This window comes from Aotus nancymaae, unplaced genomic scaffold (genome assembly GCF_030222135.1).
Source record: "Aotus nancymaae isolate 86718 unplaced genomic scaffold, 86718_ANA_hifiasm-v0.15.2.pri h1tg000007l, whole genome shotgun sequence".
Classification (NCBI taxonomy): Eukaryota; Metazoa; Chordata; class Mammalia; order Primates; family Aotidae; genus Aotus; species Aotus nancymaae.
The window spans coordinates 62446748-62454608 of NW_026988418.1; the positions used below are offsets into that span (position 1 = coordinate 62446748).

General features: G+C 46.8%; 1 pseudogene; it reads right to left on the reverse strand.

Annotated features, from left to right (window-relative positions):
* Positions 1–801: 801 nt before the first annotated feature.
* LOC105726957 (large ribosomal subunit protein uL11-like) lies at positions 802–1297 on the reverse strand (annotated as a pseudogene).
* Between the last annotated feature and the right edge of the window lie 6564 nt (positions 1298–7861).

Consider the following 7861-nt stretch of genomic DNA (forward strand, 5'->3'; position numbering starts at 1 on the left):
GGAATCAGTGACCCTGGGCCAGCAAAGGAGCTGAGTGACACCATTTACCTTCCTGGGACAGATTTTCAAGCTCTGGTGCTTCCTTAACAGCCTATAAATAACAGGTCCAGAGTCTGACTCCCTTCCCCATTCTGCGATGGGCACTCATGAGAGGGCAATGGGGAGCATGTGGCACTAGAAGCCAGGGCACCTGGTGCTGGAAAATACTTAGGAAAAAACCCGAGTTCATAGTGCATTTACTCAGTGTTTTTCCCCCAGAGACAGGGTCTTTCTCTGTTGTCTAGGCTGGAATGCAGTGGCATAATCATAGCTCACTGCAGCCTTGAACTCCTGGCATCAAGTGATCCTCCCGCATCAGCCTCCTGAGTTACTGGGATTACAGGCACAAGCCACTGTGCCCAGCTTCAATCTTCTTCTTCTTCTTCTTCTTTTTTTTTTTTTTTTGTTTTTTTTGAGACAGAGTTTCACTCTTGTTACCCAGGCTGGAGTGCAATGGCGCGATCTCGGCTCACCACAACCTCCGCCTTCTGGGTTCAGGCAATTCTCCTGCCTCAGCCTCCTGAATAGCTGGGATTACAGGCACGCACCACCATGCCCAGCTAATTTTTTGTATTTTTAGTAGAGACAGGGTTTCACCATGTTGACCAGGATGGTCTCGATCTCTTGACCTCGTGATCCACCCGCCTCGGCCTCCCAAAGTGCTGGGATTACAGGCGTAAGCCACTGCACCCGGCCCTTTTTTTTTTTTTTTTTAAACCAGTTGTCAAATGATCCTTTATTGAAATATTTCCTTTGTGCTTCTTAAGGAGCTGGGCATTCCACAGCACCACTGTGATGTCATCTATGATGTCATGAGGGTGGCAGCCATCAACATTACAGTCCACAGACTGGACAGTCCCCAGGATCTCTTTAATGGTTCCAGAGAGTTCTCTGGCTAAAGATCTGTGCCGCATCTGTTGAGCGACGTTGACGATCTCATCAAAAGTGAAATTCCCGCTGTGTTTGATGTTTTTCTGTGTCTTTCTGTCTCTTGGTGGTTCCTTCAGGGCTTTGATGATCATGGGAGAGGCAGTGGCACCACCTCAGTCTGGGCCTGTGTGTTCTGAACGGTCAGTTTCATTGTAATCCTCAGGCCTTTCCAGTCACCTGTTCCCTTGGCAATGTCATCACCAACCTTTTTTGGAGACACACCTAGAAGGCCGACCTTGGGGGCCAGGGCAGAAGTGGCACCAACTTCACCCCCGATGCACCTCAGGTATGAGACTTTGATCTCATTGGGGATGAACTTCGGCGGCATGGTGGAGGCGGCTGGTGTCGGATGAACCTGGATTTGGGACAACTGAAGAAAGTTGCACCTTGGCCTCCTCCAAACCAAAAGCCAAAAGCCAACCTTCCTTAAACATTTGTTTTTGAGTTTATAATTTTAGCTGAGTGACCTTAGGCAAACCACACTACCACTCTATCTATGCATTGCTCATCCATCTGTTAATTTATCAGACACTTAAAAAGCAGTGTGCCAGGTACAGGGCTAGGTACACAGATATAGAAATTAATGACATCGTCCCCACCCTCTGGAAGCTCCAAGTCTCATGTGGCAGACACAGACTAGATCCATGCTATGAGAGAGGTAAACTCAAGACATAGTGGGAAGGAGTACTTGGAGAGGCCTCTAACCCAGGCTTAGAAAAGCCACGAAAGAGTTCCTGGAGAGGTGCCACCTGAGATGAGTCTTTAGGTAGCACTAAATAAAGGGAACATCATACGCAGCAGAGAGAACAGTAAGTGAACAGATGGGGAGGGCAGAGAAGTCAGAGAAAGACGGGAGCCCTGAAGCTGTTTCCACATGGTATGCTCCCGAGCAGATCATTCACCATGCTGGGCCTTGGCTTCCCTACTTGACCTGCTTTCTTCAACAATTGGAATAAGATTAAATACGATAATGGATGTGAGAGCATTAAGAAAGTATAAAGTCCTTTAGAAATATGAAAGATTGAGCTGGGTGCGGTGGCTCACGCCTGTAATCCCAGCACTGGTAGGCCGAGGCAGGCGGAATACCTGAGATCAGGAGTTTGAGACCAGCCTGGCTAACATGGTGAAACCCCATTTCTACTAAAAATACAAAAATTAGCCGGGTGTGGTGGCGGGTGCCTATAAGTCCAGCTACTCAGGAGGCTGAGGCAGGAGTATCGCTTGAACCCAGGAGGTGGAGGTTACAGTGAGCCAAGATAGTGACATTGCACTCCAGCCTGGGCAGCAAGAGCAAAACTCCGTCTCAAAAAAAAAAAAAAAAGAAAGAAAGAAAGAAAAAAGAAAAGAAGAAATATGAAAGATCGAAGGGGAGCATGACAGAACATGCCCCACCCCTGTCACTGGGAAAGAAGATGGTGCTGGGAGAAGGGACACACAAGGTGATACTTCCTTGTTCTCTGTCTTGTCTGAAGTAGTCAGTATGGCTGAAGGGGCCATAAATTAGACTGAAAAGCAATACACATAATCCTGTGTAAAGTATTAGACAGCTGATGAGCACATTTTTGTTTATTTGTTTTGTTTTGTTTTTGAGACAGAGTCTCACTGTTGCCCAGGCTGGAGAGTAGTGGTGCTGATGAGCACTTTTACAACAATTTATTCATCAAGTGATATGGTTTGGATCTGCGTCTCTGCCAATGTCATGTCGAATTATAATCCCCAGTGTTGGGGGTGGGGCCTGGTGGGAGGTGATTGGATCATGAGGGTAGTTTCTCATGGTTTAACACCATCCCCGCTTGGTCCTATATAGTGATAGAGTTCTCACGAGATTTGCTTGTTTAAAAGTGTGTTGGCCAGGTGTGGTGGGTCATGCCTGTAATCCCAGCACTTTGGGAGGCCGAGGCAGGCAGATCACTTGAGGTCAGGAGTTCGAGACCAGTTTGGCCAACGTGGCAAAACTCCATCTCTATTAAAAATACAAAAATTAGCTGAGCATGGTGGCAGTCACCTGTATTCCCAGCTACTCAAGAGGAAGAGGCAGGAGAATCGCTTGAACCTGGGAGGTGGAGGTTGCAGTGAGCTGAGATTATACCACTGCACTCCAGCTTGGGTGACAGAATGAGACTCAGTCTAAAAAAATCAAACAAAATAAAATAAAATAAAAATAAAAGTGTGTAGCCTCTCCTCCCACCCTTGCTCTTACTCCAGCTGTGTAAGACGTGCCTGCTTCCCCTTTGCCTTCTGCCATGATTGTAAGTTTCCTGAGGCTTTCCTAGAAGCTGAGCAGATACCAGCATCATGCTTCCTATACAGCCTGTGGAACTATAAATGAATTAAACCTCTTTTCTTTAATAAATTACCCAGTCTTAGGTATTCTTTTTTCTTTTTTTGAGACAGAATCTCACTCTGTCACCCAGGCTAGAGTGCAGTGGCACAATCTCAGCTCACTGCAAACTCTGCCTCTCGGGTTCAAGCAATTCTTCTGCCTCAGCGTCCCAAAGTGCTGGGATTACAGGCATAAGCCACTGCACCCGGCCTCTGGCCTCATTATTTTTCTTAAAACATTGTGGGCCAGACACGGTGGCTCATGCCTGTAATCCCAGCACTTTGGGAGGCTGAGGTGGGCGGATTACAAGATCAGGAATTCAAGACCAGTCTGGCCAATATAGTGAAAGCTCATCTTTACTAAAAATACAAAAAATTAGCTGGGTGTGGTGGCTGGCATGTGCCTGTAATCCCAACTACTCAGGAGGCTGAGGCAGGAGAATTGCCTGAATCCAGGAGGCAGAGGTTGCAGTGAGGTGAGTTCATGCCACTGCACTCCAGCCTGGGCAACAGTGCAAGATTTCATAAAAAAAATATATATATAAAATGTTTTTTTGATTTTTTTTTTTTTTAGTTCATCAGCTAATGTTAGTGTTAGTCTATTTTATGTGTGGTTCAAGACAATTCCTCTTCTTCCAATGCAGCCCAGGGAAACCAAAAGATTGGACACTGCTGTCTTAAATTCTTATGAACAAAACGCTAGTAGTGATAAGGACAGTGAAGTACAGACTGTGGAGGTCTCAGATGGAAATGAGGAACTTATTGGAAACTGAAGTAAAGGTCGCTTTTGCTATGCTTTAGCAAAGAGCTTGGTTGGATTGTGCCCTTGCCCTAGCGATATGTAGAACTTTAAACTTGAGAGAGGTGATTTAAGGTATCTGGCAGAAGAGATTCCTAAGCAGCAAAGTGTTCAAGATGTAGCCTGGCTGCTTCTAACAACCTATGTTCATATGCATGAACAGAGAAATGACCTGAAATTGGAACTTATATTTAAAAGGGAAGCAAAGTATAAAAATTTGGAAAATTTGCAGTGGGGTCATGTGGCAGAAAAGAAAAGCTCATTTTCAAGGGGCAAATTCAAACAGGCTGCAGAAATATACATAAGAGGAGCCAAGTGCTAGTAGCCAAGACAATAGGGAAAAGGCCTTGAAGGTATTTCAGAGGCCTTCTGGGCGATCCCTGCCATCACAGATCTGGAGGTCTAGGAGGGAAGAATGGCTTCCTGGGCCAGACCTAAGGCCCCATGCCCTGTAGAAGCCTTGGGACACTGCTCCCTATGTGCCAGCTGCTCCAGCTCTAGCCTTGGCTTAAAGGGACCCACATACAGCTCAGGGCACTGCTTTAGAGGGTGCAAACCATCAGCCTTGGTGGCTTTCACATGATGTTAAGCCTGGATGCACAGAGTACAAGAGTTGAGGCTTGGGAGCCTCTGCCTAGATTTCAGAGGATGTATGAAAAAGACTGGATGTCCACACAGGGGTGGAGCCCTCACAGAGAATCTCTATTAGGGCAGTGCAGAGGAGAGCCTGGATGTCTAGGCAGAAGCCTGCTGCAGGATTGGAGCCTCCACACAGAGTCCCCACTGGGGAACTGCCTATTGCAGCTGTAAGAAGGTGGCCATCATTCTCCAGACCCCAGAATGGTGGATTCATCAGCAGCTTGCACTCTGCACCTGGAAAAACCACAGGCACTCAATGCCAGTTCATGAGAGCAGCCATGGGGATTGAACCCTGTAAAGCTTCAGGATTGTAGCTTCCCAAGGCCTTGGAAGCCCACCCCTCATACCAGTGTGCCTTGGATGTGAGACATGAAGTCAAGAGAGATTATTTTGGAGCTTTAAGATTTAATGACTGCCCTGTTGGGTTTCAGATTTGTGTGGCCCTTATAGCCCCTTGCTTTTGGCCTATTTTTCCTCTTTGGAATGGGCATGTTTGCCCAATGCCTATACCTGCATTGTATCTTGGAAATAACTAACTTGTCTTGGATTTTACAGGCTCATAGGTAGAAGGGACTAGCTTTGTCTCAGATGAGACTTTGGGCTTTGGACTTTTAAATTAATGCTAGAATGAGTTAAGACTTAGGGGACTGTTGGGAAGATATGATTGGATATTGCAATGTGAGAAGGACATGAGATTTGGGAGGGGGCAGTGGCAGAATGAGATGGCTTGGATCTGTGTCTCCACCCAAATCTCATGTCAGATTTTTATATCCAGTATTGGAGGTGGGTCCTGGTGGGAAGTGACTGGATCATGGGGGCAGTTTCTCATGGTTTAATACCATCCCCTCTTTGTACTGTATAGTGATAGAGTTCTCACAAGATCTAATTAAAAAGTGTGTAGCACCTCCCTCTCTCATTCTTGCTCCTGCTCTGGCCATGTAAGTCATGCCTGTCCCTTTGCCTTTGCCATGATTGTAAGTTTCCTGAGGCCTGTCCAGAAGCTAAGCAGATGTCAGCATCATGTTTCCTGTACAACCTGCAGAAGTGTGAGCCAATTAAACCTTTTTTCTTTAATAAATTAACCAGTCTGGCCAGGTGCAGTGGCTCACTCCTGTAATCCCAGCACTTTGGAAGGCCGAGGCGGGTGGATCACCTGAGGTCGGGAGTTTGAGACCAGCCTGGCCAATCTGGTGAAACCCTGTCTCTACTAAAAATACAAAAATTATCCAGGCATTGTGGTGAGTGCCTGTAATCCTAGCTACTCGGGAAGCTGAGGCAGGAGAATCACTTGAACCCGGGAGGTGAAGGTTGTAGTGAGCCGAGATCTCGCCAATGCACTCCAACCTGGGTGACAGAGTGAGACCTTCATCTCAAAAATAAATAAATATATAAATAAATAACATAGTCATAGGTATTTCTTCATAGCAATGCAAGAATGGACGAATACAACATTTTTCATTAAGCTCCTACTACTTGTCAGGGACTCTCTTGGGTTCTAGGAACAAGACAACTCTAAGAGGGCCTGGTGAATAAGCAGGCAAAGTACCACGATAACACTTTACCCTCATGACATCCATGTGAAGTACACCAGCCTGAGATTCCACTCCCTTATCTATCAATTAGGAAACTGAGGCCCAGAAAAGAGCAATCACTTGTCCAAAGGCATAGCTAGATCCTGGTAGTGCCAGGGCCCACAGCAATGTCCCACCTTGACTCCCAGCCATCAGCTTTCTGTGGAGACAAAAATTATGCCAATCCCAGAGCTGACCAGAGTTAGCAAAGGAAGCTTCCTGGGAGCAGTGGCTCATGCCTATCATCCCAGCACTTTGGGAGGCCAAGGTGGGAGGATTGCTTGAACCTAAGAGCTCAAGACCAGCCTGGGAAACATAGTGAGACCTTCTCTTTACAAAAAAAAAAAAAAATTAGCCAGGCATGCTGGCATGTGCCTGTAGTCCCAGCTACTCAAGAGACTGAGGCAGGAAAATTGCTTGATCCCAGGAGGTTGAGGCTGTGGTGAGCTATGATTGCACCATTGCACTACAGCCTGGGCAACAGAGTAAGACCCAGTCTCAAACAAAAAAGGGCCAGGCATTGTGGCTCACACCTGTAATCCCAGCACTTTGAGAGGCTGAGGTGGGCAGATCACCTGAGGTCAGGAGTTCAAGACCAGCCCGACCTACATGGAGAAACCCCGCCTATACTAAAAACACAAAATTAGCCAGGCATGGTGGTACATGCCTGTAATCCCAGCTACTCAGGAGGCTGAGGGAGGAGAATTGCTTGAATCTGGGAGGCAGAGGTTGAGGTGAGCTGAGATCTCGCCACTCCAGCCTGCACGACAAGAGCAAAACTCCATCTAAAAAAAAAAAGAATAGACCAGGCGCGGTGACTCACGCCTGTAATCCCAGCACTTTGGGAGGCCGAGGCAGGTGGATCACAAGGTCAAGAGATCGAGACCATCCTGGTCAACAAGGTGAAACCCCGTCTCTACTAAAAATACAAAAATTAGCTGGGCATGGTGGTGCACACCTGTAGTCTCAGCTACTCGGGAGGCTGAGGCAGGAGAATTGCTTGAACTCAGGAGGTGGAGGTTGCCGAGATCATGCCATTGCACTCCAGTCTGGGTAACAACAGCGAAACTCCGTCTCAAAAAAAAAAAAAAAAGAATAAAGGAAGCCAACTGGGCCTCAGAATGTGTTAAATAGAAGGAAGAAATGGTCCTTTGAGTGCCCCAGCAATAGTCTCCAAGCAGCAGAGGTAGGAAGAATAGGTAACTGAGTTTGGATGTCTCTAGGCATAAATCCAAGAAGGCCTTCATTTTTCACATTAAATCCCTTCTGCTGCCTCCAGCCTCTATGGTAAAGTTTGACTCAGACTTCCTCAGACACAAATTAATTTGTTCTGAGAGGAAATAATGCATCGTTGGGTTCCCTTTGTCATCCTGGCTCCCTCCACAGCTCTCACCTGCTTCCTCCACACCTAGAAATAAAGGGACAGAGGGGGATAGAAACCAGCCTGCAGATAGGCTGCTGCTGGCCTGAACGTTCCTTATTGAAATCTCCCCTCCAAACATGGCTTTGGGGGCTGAAAGATTTAGGGATAGAAAGCTTGCCGAAGCCTCTGATGAAATTC